The sequence below is a fragment of the Parasteatoda tepidariorum genome, chromosome 6, assembly GCF_982258835.1.
Source record: "Parasteatoda tepidariorum strain Cologne lab strain chromosome 6, Ptep-v5.0, whole genome shotgun sequence".
In the NCBI taxonomy this organism is placed as follows: domain Eukaryota; kingdom Metazoa; phylum Arthropoda; class Arachnida; order Araneae; family Theridiidae; genus Parasteatoda; species Parasteatoda tepidariorum.
Genome location: NC_141760.1, coordinates 91,706,125 through 91,720,258, shown reverse-complemented (window position 1 = coordinate 91,720,258; position 14,134 = coordinate 91,706,125). Strand labels below are relative to the sequence as shown.

The 14,134-nt window shown below is 29.6% G+C and overlaps 1 long non-coding RNA gene across 1 annotated transcript in view; it reads right to left on the bottom strand.

Moving 5' to 3' along the window:
* LOC147808208 (uncharacterized) overlaps positions 1–13,429 on the bottom strand; it is a 306,815-nt gene extending 293,386 nt beyond the window's left edge. The window contains exon 1 of the long non-coding RNA XR_015434786.1: positions 12,797–13,429. This is a non-coding gene — a long non-coding RNA (uncharacterized LOC147808208). The remainder of the gene's footprint in view (positions 1–12,796) is intronic.
* Positions 13,430–14,134: the final 705 nt, after the last annotated feature.

The following is a 14,134-nucleotide window of genomic DNA, read 5'->3' as shown; positions in this document are numbered from 1 at the left end:
AGAATTTATAAATTTGGTTATTTATGCTCACAGAAGTAAAAGTCATGGAAAGTACTTTAAATTTCGGAAATTTCACTCAATTTCCAGCTACAAAATTGGTTTTAAAATGTATCTCTAATGAGTTAACAACAGTAAACCCATTTCAACTAGCATTGATATAGAATAACTGAAAATTTATTTAAAATTTAACAATAAAGAAAAAATCTGATTTTAATGAAGTATACAATATAGACTGTGCGTTAAAACTAATTTTGCACTTGTAGTTAAGACATTAAAATGACAAAGAAACAATTATAATAATTTTTTAAGTAGTTTCCTCGATATATATATATATGTAATAACAGGGCTCCAACCCTGTTATGAGTGTTGTATTTAGCTTGAAATAATTGCAGTCTTAAGCCATCATACGTTCTAAACAGGTTTATTAAATGTAGGCTGGTATTGTTAACTAGTCACGTCCCCACTCCTGAAAAGGAGGGAGAATGGACAAGACTCCGGACAATCCCGGAACAGCTTATCGGGATCACATCAAGATGAAAAGGACACGCAAAACTATGCGCTCTTACGTTTTATACCAACATAAATTTGAGGTAAAAAGGCACCTTCGTACATTCCTTGTAACCTTACGCATTAAGGAAAATCATTTCTGCTTCCTTATATGGTATTGAAAAAGGGAACGATTCTAAAAATAACTCTTCCCTTGAAATATAAATCTATTTATATTTCAATGGTATGTTTTCAGCCTTGAATTCCCAAAATAGAATCTCTCTACGCTTATTCTTTAACAAAGACATTTTATGAAAACGAAAGAGATTTAATTCTTTTATTAATACAAAAGTATTTACTTCTTGTATTACATATATATATATATTTAAATAACTGCAGTAGTTTTTATTAATATAAAAATATTTACTGAAAACAAAACATAAATAAATCATTGAAATAGAAATGTTTCAATAATTATTTTTCTCTTCTAGTTTACAACTAATAAATAATATATTATTCCGTAAAATATGAAAATTTCCATTATTTAGATGTACAACAAGAAAGTAAAAATAAGCAATGTCTAGTACGTAAATTTTTAAATAAAAAGGCTCTTAAAAATACAATTGCTCATTTAAAATGGATTTTTAAATTTAAAATTTTTCCCGAAACAAAAACATATTCAAAAAATTTATGTATAATGTTTGCCTCCTTTGAGAACTTTTTTTCTGAAGATCCAATTAAAGAAGTCACAGTTAAAGTTAAAAATTCCATGAATATTATAAAATTAGCTTCATTTTTAACAAGATTCAGACAATTTATTTTTTAAATAAGTTGAGTCAACAGAATAAGTAATTTATTCCTTTTTATTTATCATAGCAACATTTCAGATTTAAAAAATTTTAAAACTTTTTAGACTGTTTACTCGCATGTTACAAACACGGATTAGTTTTTCTAGGAGAAAAAGAACATCATTTGCAGTAGTTGAGTTGAGAAAATGTAAAAAATTACGCATATTATGGAATAATTTTTTGATTGTGTTGTTCTAAGTTCAAAAGGGAAAAGAAAGAAGGTTAAGGACGCACTATCATATTTGTTTTACAAAAGAAGTTTTTAGTATTATTTTAAATAATAAATTATATGAACATACTAGAAAACTTCCAAGTAAATTAGATTAAAGGGCAAACTTATTATTACATTAACCCTTTTGATCATATGGGACACCAGTGTTCCTTTTATATGTTTTTTTCTGGCACTCTAATTACATGCAAAAATATATTTCATCAATTTTTAATTATAAAAACCAATCTAATAGTTTCTAAAAACATCTGTTCGATTATCGGAATTATATTTGTACTAAAATATACAATCATAAAAAAAGTAGCTTAAAAAATTTATTTTTATTGATATTCAAAGCTTTATCAATAACCTAATTTGGGCTAAATCAAACCTATCATTTGGGCTAATTAAAGCTAAATCAATAACCATTATATAAACATTTAGGGTCGGAAATAAATAGTTATGCAAACAAAAATTTTTATCAAAACCTGGGGAATCACTACTTAAAGAAGACGAGATTAAAAACTCTAAAAACGTGTTATTTGCTTAAGGAAATTGGGATGTAGAGAAAGATTATTTCCAGAATCAACTTAGAATATCATATGGCATTTAAGCTGATTTTTAAATATTTAATTGTTAAAATAACTTACACATTTTGCTAGAAATACATTATACACTTTTTTTGTGAACGGATACTGTTATGAAATTAGAGAATTTTTTCTTGAAGTTAAGAAAATTGATCCAAGCCACAACGAGGTATTGTGACCTAGCCACAATGTACGAAATGTTGTATTTTGGACCATTGAAGTTTATATCTTTGATAACTCATTTGGAATTTTTGTCTTCTAAACTTCAAAGCTGATTGAATTTGGCATTACCGCAACAACAAAAACTTAGTTTTTAGTGAAATTTGCGAAATTTTTCAAACATGCGTTAGCTAAACTGAATCGAATAAATTTTAAACTTAGTTTTCAGTGAAATTTGTGAAATTTTTCAAACATGAGTTAGCTAAACTGAATCGAATCAATTTTAGACATGATATCATGTACTATTTTTGGAATAATTAGCAAAATTTCTGGATTATTGTTGACATGAATTTTTTTTACTTGTTTTGAGCGGCAAAGTACACAATGAATTATTATATTTGTACTAAATGGAGTCACATTTCATGCTACTGCACACTTTTTTATGATGTTAGGTTTAGCAAATCAAGTAATTTTTCGTATGTGTTTGCTTTTCATCTGATAGAAAATGTTTTCTTTAGAACTTGCCTTGAAAACATGTAAGGGTCACCAACACATCATATAAATAACTGTTGTTATAGATATAAATTACTTAACTGAATGCTGAATTTCCCCATTAGATGGAGTTGGAGAGCAAAGCATTTTCCATAAACCACAGCTTCGTATATTTTAATTGCATCACCAAGAAGGAGCTGTCCGATTGAAACGAAAATTGGTGGATTGGAAGACAATGTACAGAATAGTAGATGATTAAAATTTCAGAAGAATTGAATAATTTATAACAGAGTTACAGTAAAAAGTTCAATAAGGTGATGACCCGCCTCTAGCCTGGATACAAGCTGCCACACGGCCTGGCATAGACCAATAAAGCTCGAACGAGGTCATTAGCATTCCGTGCCAGATGCAATCGCCTTCCCATCATATCCCAGACATGCTGTGCAGTAAGTGTACCTCTAATGACAACCAAAGGGGTCCGGCTGTCAAAGGAAATGGCACCCCAGACCATAATGCCTTGTTGAGGGCCGGTGTAGCGTGCAATAGTGAAGGCAGGATCCCCCCTCTGCCCTGTGCGTCTCCAAACACGTCTTCGATGATTGTCAGAACACAGCTGGAAGCGGGATTCGTCGCTAAAGACTATACGTCCCCAGTCGGCATCATTCCAGCCTGATCGAGCGTCGATTTTGCTCGTCTTAGTGTGTTTTTGTTTTCGTCGATTTTTTTGTTATAGAGTATATATATATATATATATATATATATATATATGTAATAACGGTGGATCCACACCGTTATTTTTTAGTTAATTAGTAGTCAAAGCAGCATGATGAACGAGTCCATGTTGTGCATAATCTTTTTATTTAGCAGCGATGGTGAAAGCATACATCTTAGCCTCCTCCCGCTGGAGATGGGGGGAGACCCATGTCCCTTCTAAGCAGACGGATTTTATTTAAGCATGATAAACAACAAAAAGCCACGCAAAAACATTCGGTCCTGCGTTTTATAGGATGATTACAAGTTGTGAAGAGACCAGTCACTATTGCCTTTTTCTGTATTCTTACGCCTCATCAATTTATTTATTACTCATAGCAAATCGTTTAATCTTTCCTTATATATATATATATATATATATATATATATATATATATATATATATATATATATATATATATATATATATATATATATATATATATATATATATATATATATATATATATATATATATATATATATATATATTGTATAGTAGTCAACACGTGCCGAAAACGGAAGAGTGGTTAATGCTACTCAAAATTATACTAAATATTTTTGTTTGGGATAATTAATTGAAGCATTCAGCAAAAGTTTACAATCACCATAGTTTTCAAAGTTTTCTAAGTAAAATATTAACCAATAATATTCAACAATATGTCTATTTTGGCACAATAATCGTACGACTTAAATTAAAAATTTTGTTCCTTCTTGAAAAAAGAACACTTTTAAAATGGTGTCGTGATTTCAACGATATTATTTAATACTTTATTTCTAAATAGTTTATTATGCTTTTCATCGCATAATATACATAATATAATGGAGACCAAAAACATATTATCTGTAAAAAAACCTTCTAGAAATTCGCGTTAAAAAAGAAATAGGGCTTCTTTCTTTCAGGAATTTTACACGGTTATTAGCTCTTTCAATTTTTCATCAAGGGGAGAATTTTCTCATTAGTTTGCCTAACGAAGCAAAATTTTATCATTTCTTCACTTTTGCATCAGGTTAATGAGTATGAAATTTCTGAAACCAGTTTTATTTTTTAGGTTTGAATATATTTTTGCTCCTGAACCTTGATGAAGCTTATTAAAAGTTCTAATGCATAATAGCGTAATAAAGAATGGAAGCTAAGGTTAAAGTCATAAAATTATTTTATTGGCCTAACTAAAATGCTTTGATCGATCTTTCAAATAATCCTATATGTGTAGGGGAGTGTCGGGTACCCCCGCCCACTGTCAATTTCATATGTATAGAATATTTTTTCAAGTCAATGGGCCATCGGACATTGCTATATTGAAAAAGATTATTTTCAAAGTTTCAAGTATTTATGCAGCTGGCATCATGGTAAACAATAGTTTTGAAAATATGTTGAATACAGTAGTCATGAAATTAAGATCGGTTGAATTTTGTGATAAAAATGATAAATGAGGCTTATCTATTGTCAATACATTGATCATTTTAATTTACACCTGAAAGAAACAGTCAAAAACATAATTTTTGTAACTGGGCGGGACTACTCGACACATTTTGAAAAGAGCTGAGAAACAAGTTTTTTTAAATTTCCATTTTTTTAAGTTAAACTATTCTTTTTTTTGGTTCATTCTTTTTGCATTATTTAATTAGATGATAAAACAATAGGAACATACAAAAATATTGATTATTACTCAATATTATACAGAAATATAAGCAATACTCCTTAAGTGGGCGGGGCTACCCGAATCTCCCCTATAAGAAAATGTTCTTTCTTCGAGAGATCAGCACAATAGTCAACATAGTATACAAGTTTGAGGCAGTAGTTGAAAATTTATTGATTTGAATAAACATTACTGAATAAAACTTGTAAAAAGATTATGTTAAACTTTTTAATTAAACTTTATTTTAATTTGTTAAACTTTAAATTATAATAATATCAATTCAAAATATATCAAAATTTTATTCGTAATTTCTTATTTATTACTGATTTTTATAAGACATGAGTGAATTTCAACTATTAGAAATGATATTATTTTAAATAACATTGGTTTAAAGAATTAGCAATCATTTTTATACCTACCTTCCAAATAACAGTTTACAAAAGTACTAACCATATTTTATTTCTCCCAAAGGCTCCGTAGTAGAAGTGACACCATTAACGAAATAAAAATTTATATCTTCAATGAAAGAAAGGATAATGCAGGCTAGAATATTATGTTTTCCATAGCATCGTTGGTACTAAACGAACAAAAAGAATTCTGTTTCGTACTACTCTTAACTGCTCAGAAACTTGAAAAATCAACCTGTCCAAAATTTTCAGAGTTTCTTGCAAATTTCAAAATATCGGAACAGTATGCTATTACTAGGCTTTCTAAATAGAAATAAATTTTAAAAACGGTGAAATAATCAGCATTGATTTCTGGTGAGCCATCAAACCATCAGTTGTTGAAATCAGTCATGAAAGCGAAGTTAAACCATTTCAGTGACAAAAGTTAAATGGAAGAAAGTTTACAGTAAAGTTTCTACTACCTAAAAATTTCTGTTAAGGAATGGTAAAATAATCAGTAGCATTTAATGACGATCAGTAACAATTAATGATGAATTAACCATTAAACTATATAAATGCTAAAAAAAAAGAAATACAAATACTTCAATGACAAAAACTGTAAAGTGAAGGAATGCGAGCCATCAAACCATCAAATTAAATAAATGCTGAAAGTGAAGTTGAACAATTTTAGTGACAAAAGCTAAATAGAAGAAGACTTACGGAAAAGTTTCTACTACCTAAAAATTTCTGTTAAAAAATGGCAAAATAATCAGTAACATTTAATGACGATCAGTAGCAATTAATGATGAATTAACCATTAAACCATATAAATGCTAAAAAAAAAGAAATCGTAATACTTTAATGACAAGAACTATTAAGTAAAAGATGGTTTAATAAAAACTTTCTGCAACCTGAAAGTTTTTATTAAAAATAACAAAATAATCAGTAGCAACTTATGACGAGTACTTAACCATCAAACTATGTATCTGCTAAAATATAAGTTGAAATACTTCAGTGACAAAAACTGCTAAGTAAAATAAGGTTTAATAAAAAATAAAAATAAAAAACTTCTACCCAAACCTTATCTTCTTGAAGTCTACTTTTTTATACTTTTTATATCAATATTTTAAAATTGAATTAAAGTCTTTTATAAAAGCTTTAAAAGAACTTACTTCATAAATCTTATTTTTACGGACTTTAGTTTCTTGTAGAACATAATCTTGTAAAATTCGAAGGGCGGATTATAAAGTTTTAATTTTTATATCTTGTAGAGTTTCCCCTGAAAGCTTTTACGCATAGTTTAAAGCCGTTTTTAAATGACGTCAGCAAAGAAATTTGGGTGCCGATATCTTTAAAAATACAAAATATAAAAATATAGGGTGTCATTTCAGTTAAAAACTCGTTAACTACGCATTTTGGGATTAAAAACCTATTCGTTTAATAATATTTCTACTGTATGAGACAATTAAAAAATAATTTTTTTTGGAATATAATTTTTCGATAGTTAAAAGTAGAGCTTAGTGAAGCTTTAAACTTGTCAAAACTGTTAAAATCTTTACGTGTTCCTGTGAAATTGGGATGATGATTCCATGGTGAAAGGATAATTAAGTTTTTTTCATGAATATGAATAAAATTATTTGCAAAAATTATATTTCGTTATAAGATTTTGGGCATTGATACATATTTAAAAATATTTTTCTAGAACTACATTAATTTCACGCGTCTCGTGAGAGGTAAAACCCATGGAATAATAACCTTTGCTAAATTAATTTAAGATTATTTTAAGTTGATATATTGATTTAATATAATTTTAAGTCGCTATACTGATTTTAGATTATTTTAACACCAGATTGCCAAAGGAAGTCATTCTGACTGCTTTTTAATTTCAATTAGAAAAACAATGATGACACAATTTCTTAGAATTTTGTGACTTTTATAATTATTTTTACTGTTTATATTTACTAATAGCTCGTTTTATAACTGAAAATAACATCAAAAATATGAAAAATTGATTTTAGACAAAATTTTTTATACATTAGTTATTCTATCATAATGCAGTCATTTTGACTATTTTTGGGCAATATAGGTATTTCAGTCTTTCTAGTGTTAAGAAGCAGCATCTAAACTAAACTCAGTGGCTCGACAGCCCATAGAGGGCCAAGGCCTACTGTGCCCATCTCAGGTTTCTTGACCATGGGCTGTGGGGTGCAGGAGCAGATGTTCCGATTAGATGGTTAGCCGAACGCGGAACCCCCAGTGTTTAGTTCCCAAGCAGGCTTGCTACTAATTTATAGACCCACTGAAGGGATGAAAGGTTGAATCAACCTTGCCCGGCCCGAGGATCGAACCCAGCACCTGTGACACAGGACCACTCAGCCACCGGGCGTCATAAACAATATAGATTTAAGATTATTTTAAGCTGCTTTATTTTTTTAAGATTATTTTAAGGCGCTATATTGATTTAAAATTATTTTAAGTTGCTATTTTGATTTAGAATTATTTTAAGCAGCTATATTGGCTTAAAACTATTTTAAGTAGTTATATTGATTTTAGGTTATTTTAAGGTAAAGTACAGCAGATTCCAGATTCTGATTGATTATAAAAAAGATATTAAAATTGGTTTAAAAAACTTTAAATAATACTGTCAAATGTATTTTCTACAGTACTCTTTATATTTATGATAAATTAAACTGAAAAAGTACGTCAATATTTTTGTTTATTCTGTAAAATATTCCACAACTAGTTTCCTGCAATTGTTCATTTATTTTCAGAATCATCTATATATGTGCTGACGGGAGAGTTTAAGGGGATAGAATGTTCACTTTTAAAATAAGAAACTTGGTGTGAAAGACGGTGATAGTTGAGGATATATTCACTGGTTCTCTTAATACATCTTTACAATATTTTTCTACTGTAAATTTTTGCCACGGAATATTGCGGAGTTTACGGAATAACATAGAGTATAAGCCACTGTAACCCTAATTGCTGGTAAACTTCACCATAATTTTTCTGGACTTCCTTTTTACAGTACAGAGAGTTTGCAATCTATTATTTTAAAATATTTTGCTGTCTAAAACTATCTAGTGTTGCTACATTTTACTTAACTACAAAGTTCTCAATTTTTGAATTAAAGAACAACCCCAAAGTGTTTCGTATTTATAAAAACTGGAATGTTCGGAAGAAAGGAAGTAACCAATAAAAAATTGTAGCCTACAACCAAACATATCAACAGGCCTATTTTTAAACAAATCCCAGTGATAAATACAATACCCATTTTGTGTTTTAAGATTACATCTTTTAGAATAGATTTTTAAAAGATTGATTTTTCCTTTAGTTTTGAATGGAAAGGAAAGTAATGGCAAGAGTTTTCAAAGTCAAATTAAGGATTTTAAAATATGATAGCTTACTATAGACATTTGATTGAAATCTATATAGACTGAATATCAGTCAAAAAGTAATGACTAGAGTGTTGAACATATTTTACTCCAGTGATTCCTAGCCTGGGGTAAATATGACTCCTTAGTGGGGAAATAATCCTCAAGTCGGCAATCAGGGGCGATGACTATTCAAAAGAAGAAAAAAAAATTGCAATTAATAATAATAATAAGCCAGCAAATCGCTCCTCATCGTCAACATATTTAGTTAAAGATTTAGTTTGGTCGTCCAACTTCTCAACAAAAAAAAAAGTAGGTTAGGCCTTTGCTTGAAAGGAAACCTATGCTTAAATATGACGAATAAAAAGCCTGATATTCACATTTTAACTGAAATCCACCAAGTACAAAGCAATCAATGAAGAGGTGAAAACAATTGAGTTTTCAAATTTTAATTTTTTTTCCTCACAATTTAGTTGTTAACGTTTTCAATTTTTCCTGATTACATAAAAAAATTTTTTTTTAAAAAAAATTGTGTTCTTGGTTTGAATTATTTCGCTTCAAATATCACCTTTTTTTTGAAAAAAAAAATGAAAGGGATAAAAAAAAATTTTTTTGAAATTTTTAATTTCTAAAGTGACTTGCAACAATTTGTTGTTTTTTTTCCATCAAAAAGAAAACAACAAACGGTTGGGAGCCACCGAAACAAAGTAAATAAATTCTTTTGAAAAATTCACTATTGAATTCAAATATAACACAAACTCAATTGTAATGGCTAGTCGGATACAAATTCTGAACTCTGCTCGCACCGACCGCAGTGCTGACGTAAACGGATCAGTGCCTCAGTGGTAGACGGCCGTCCCCTTGCCGTCGGGTTAACCGTGGGAGGTTATCGTGGTTTAACTCTCCATGTAACGCAAATGCTGGTTAGTTCCATCAAAAAGTCCTCCACGAGGGCAAAGTTCCCCTAATACTTGATCCAGGAGTTTCCTTGTCTTCTGGATTGGATTCAAAATTACAAGGCTACGGAGTTGAAAATTAGTAGTCGTATACCTGAAATTGGGTCGGTTGTTCAACGACTGTTATAAAATAAAACCAAATTTTTAAAAGACGTTTTACTTTACTCAGCAAATTTATTACTAGTTGGTAAAATGGCACTTTTTAAGAAAATTTATTTTGTATTTCATTTCAGGCCCTTGTAACTTAGTTAAATACGAGTATACTGACTTAGTATCGATAGAAAACGCTCAACTAAGTTCAAATACATTAGAAATGCGCTATTTAATTCAAATATTTCGCCAATTTACCATTTAAAAGTGTATTATTGAACCAAATACTTTATAAATTCTTAAGCATCGTAAATTCCAGAGTAATACTTAGTAATTGCTAAAGTAGTTATTCCAAAAATAATCTCTCTTAAGAGCACTCTATTAATTAAACATTTCATTTCAGGCTTTCTTTAATTAAAGCATTAAGCTGAGTTAGAATTCGAATGAATAGTTAAGAGAGAAATTTTCCAGCAAATTCTGAATACTGAAAAGTTTTTCAAAGAATTATCTTCAAATTTTCTTATAAAATTCCAGCTTCTTATGCAGTAATTAAAAAAAAAAAGAACATTGACTTACCAAGCAAAGATTCCAAATCCACATACTTACAAGTTAAGACGATAACCATCAGAATAACATTTTAAACAAAACAAAAACATGAAAAAGACTAATGTAACTTAAAAAGACTAATACACTAAGACCCATAATGTAACTTAAATGACTAATACCCTAAGACCCATAATGTAACTTAAAAAGACTAATACACTAAGACTCATAATGTAACTTGAAAAGACTAATACACTAAGACGCATAATGTAACTTAAAAAGACTAATACACTAAGACGCATAATGTAACTTAAAAAGACTAATACACTAAGACCCATAATGTAACATAAAAAGACTAATACACTAAGACTCATAATGTAACTTAAATGACTAATATACTAAATTTGAATAACTTTTACAACGACTTATCTTCTTTTTTAAACATAGAAATATAGATAGTGTAATAAAAATATGACATTTAAAAAATTTTGAGAAATAGTTACATAGAACTTTATATTTTTTAGATGTTTTTATTGCTATATACTCGGATCATTTTTTCACCTATGTTTATCTTAAAAAAGTTTCAGTCTCTTTGCCCTCCGTATCTTAACTAACCACCCTAATTGTCAAAAAGCTTCTGCATTTCATACATTCGTTCGCTTCTGCATTTCATACACACTTAACCTAACCTTGGACGCATCGGACAAATCGGACGAGCAACGGGCATAAAAATTTATACCTAGCGCAATAGATATGTCCGTCACCAAGAATACCAGACACCACATTGTCTAGACATCACAGACTGCACATTGTTGGAATCTTGGGTATAAATTAAATTTCGATAATGCCAAAATTATTTCTACCCCAGTCACATCAATTCATCTTGATGCCCTGGAATCTTGTTTTATACATAATCTTGCTTTATTCAATCTTACTTTATTCATTAGTTCCTCAACACCTCTCTATAGGGAGTGGGAATGCCTTTTTGCCTGATTCGCCTCTCTTGGCTACTGTGTTATTTCTTGTTTTGTTTTTCATCTTTTTTCTCATTCGGCCATTTTAGTTTTTCTAGTTTTGTTTCTCATTTTTATTCTTCGTCGGCAACTTTACGCTTCATATTACAAATAACTTTTGTTTCTTCACATTAATCTCTGGCAAGTCTTAAGAACGTTATGTTTAAAAATTAGTTAAATATCAACTAATTATTTGAATTTCTTCTTTCGGATCTCAAAAGAAAGGCGAGAGTTCACTGCATAGGTTTATCTAAATTCGAAGTTAATATCTGTTACAAATTCTCGGATGTCACAGTTGAAAAATAAATTTTTTAATGGGGGGGGGAATGACAATAGAATGGTCAAATCACAAATCATTATTTTTTTAAATAATAAGAAATCGTCCAAAGAGCAAAGGAGCTAATTCTAAAATCTGAACTTAACGATAGGAAAAATAAAACAAAATTCTAGGATGTTTTGCTTAAATGCAATTTACTTCAAGTGCAGAAAATACCAAAAGGAAAAAAAAATCACTAAAAAATGCTCCTGGAACATTCATTAAAATATATTATTAAAAAAACTCGAAAATCGGGCTTTGCAATTTGTTTACAATTGTACTCATTCATGTTACACCACTTTTCAAATACTAAAACTCCTCGATATATAAAGTTATATAATTAAAGAAAAAGATGATTACAAATGAAAGAAATAAAAATGCCTAAAGTAAGATGAATAAATTGAGTTTTAGTATAAATTACCATCTAAATTTAACCAAAACTTTTCTTTATAGATTTGCTCATCATACGCATTTTAAAAAAAATAGAAAAACTCATTTCATTTATGTAAAAATTCATTATACGTAAATGCAATCAATTTACAGTTTGCATTATTTAGCTGAATTGCAAAGCATTGAAGGATTAACAAAATTTAAGTAGGAAAGTTAATTGTGTGAAAACATTGCTTAGTAATTACTTTTTGAATGAAAATTTTCTGTTTTTTTTTCGAAATATCTTCTTTGGGTACTCAATTTGTTCTAATAAATATAAACAATTGTTGAAAAAGTTTCTATTGAATACATTCTGGTTTGCATTAATTTTTCAATAAGATAGTACGATTAGTTTTTATATAAACAAAATGAACTAGAATTCATTAAAATACATTTTGTTTTATTTAAAAAATTTTAATTTGAGTTAGAGCTATTAACTATCCAAAAGACAGCATTAAATTTAAAATAAAACATTGTACTTAAGTAAAATGCAAATATACAATAGTAAAAAGAACTTACTTTTCACTACGTAATCTCTTTTAAAATCTGGATACATCGCAAACATCACCACGAAAATTCACAAAATATTAATAAAAGTATCAATTTTCAGCAAAGGTAATGAACCAAGTTTTAAATTGCCAAAGTCTTCTAACTATTCATAAGCATCTTTTTATAAGTCACAAGCATCTTTTGAAAAGTCACAATCATCTTTTAAAAAGGCATAACCATCTTTAAAAAGTCACAATACTGCTACAACCTCACAATCATCGCAAATATCAAACAAATAAAACAATCATTCTAGTTAACAAACTAGTAAAAATCACACTCTAGCTGCATCTTATACTTTTATTTTTATCCATCTCTTGATTGTTTTTACAATAAAACTCCTCTTCGTGCATTTTATGCAACTTTAATTTAAGATATTAAACTTTTTTTTAAAAAAATAACATCAAGTTGTGTAAGTTTTTAAAATTCAATGTCACAGCTTTGCACAAAAATTATGAAACTCTCTGAGATTCGTAAAAGGTTTTAATAGGTTCAACTGATAGGAGAATGAAGAAAACGGATTAAACTTAAAAATTAAAATGCAGTGATCACTACTGACACTACCTTTTCAAACTCCCATTTCTGCTGAGCCCATGGCTCTCAAAAGGCAGGCAATGGCTCTCAAATGGCAGGATTCAACCCTCGTAACTTCACTGCGATGAGACAAGGTCTTATCTGTACTACTTTAAACAAAAACAAAAAAAAAACGTGTAGCAGTGGCTGTGCTGTTGTTGCTGTTGTTAATTTACATCGCACTAGAGCTGCACAATGGGCTATTGGCGACGGTCTGGGAAACATCCCGGAGGATGATCCGAAGACATGCCGTCACAATTTTGATCCTCTGCGGAGGGGATGGCACCCCCGCTTCGGTAGCCCGACGACCCGTGTAGCAGTGGCATATTTAGCTTTATTTCATGCCCTACACTTGAACGTTTGTTTGCTACTTGTTTGTAAAGGTGTAGAATTGGTTGAGGGACTAATATTTCTAATTGAGACACGGAGGTTAGAGGTTCGGGCCCCATAGTTAAATTCAGTTCAAAACTATTTGAGGTTCTTAAGAAGAGTTACTGCCCATAAAGAACCTCATTATGTGCAAGTATAAGCATACTTGTGTATTAGTAGTATGTATAGTACTAAGTATAGCATACCAGTGCTTAAAATATTACCTGTCATCCCTCTTCAGTAATTTCGAAGATTTCAGTGCACGAACTTGTCATCCAGTCTGTCACTGTAATTGACCATATAGCAGTAATTTTATTCATATTTTGTATTTGCAGAGAAATAGTTTGATTTTTGCTTGTTCTATTTCAA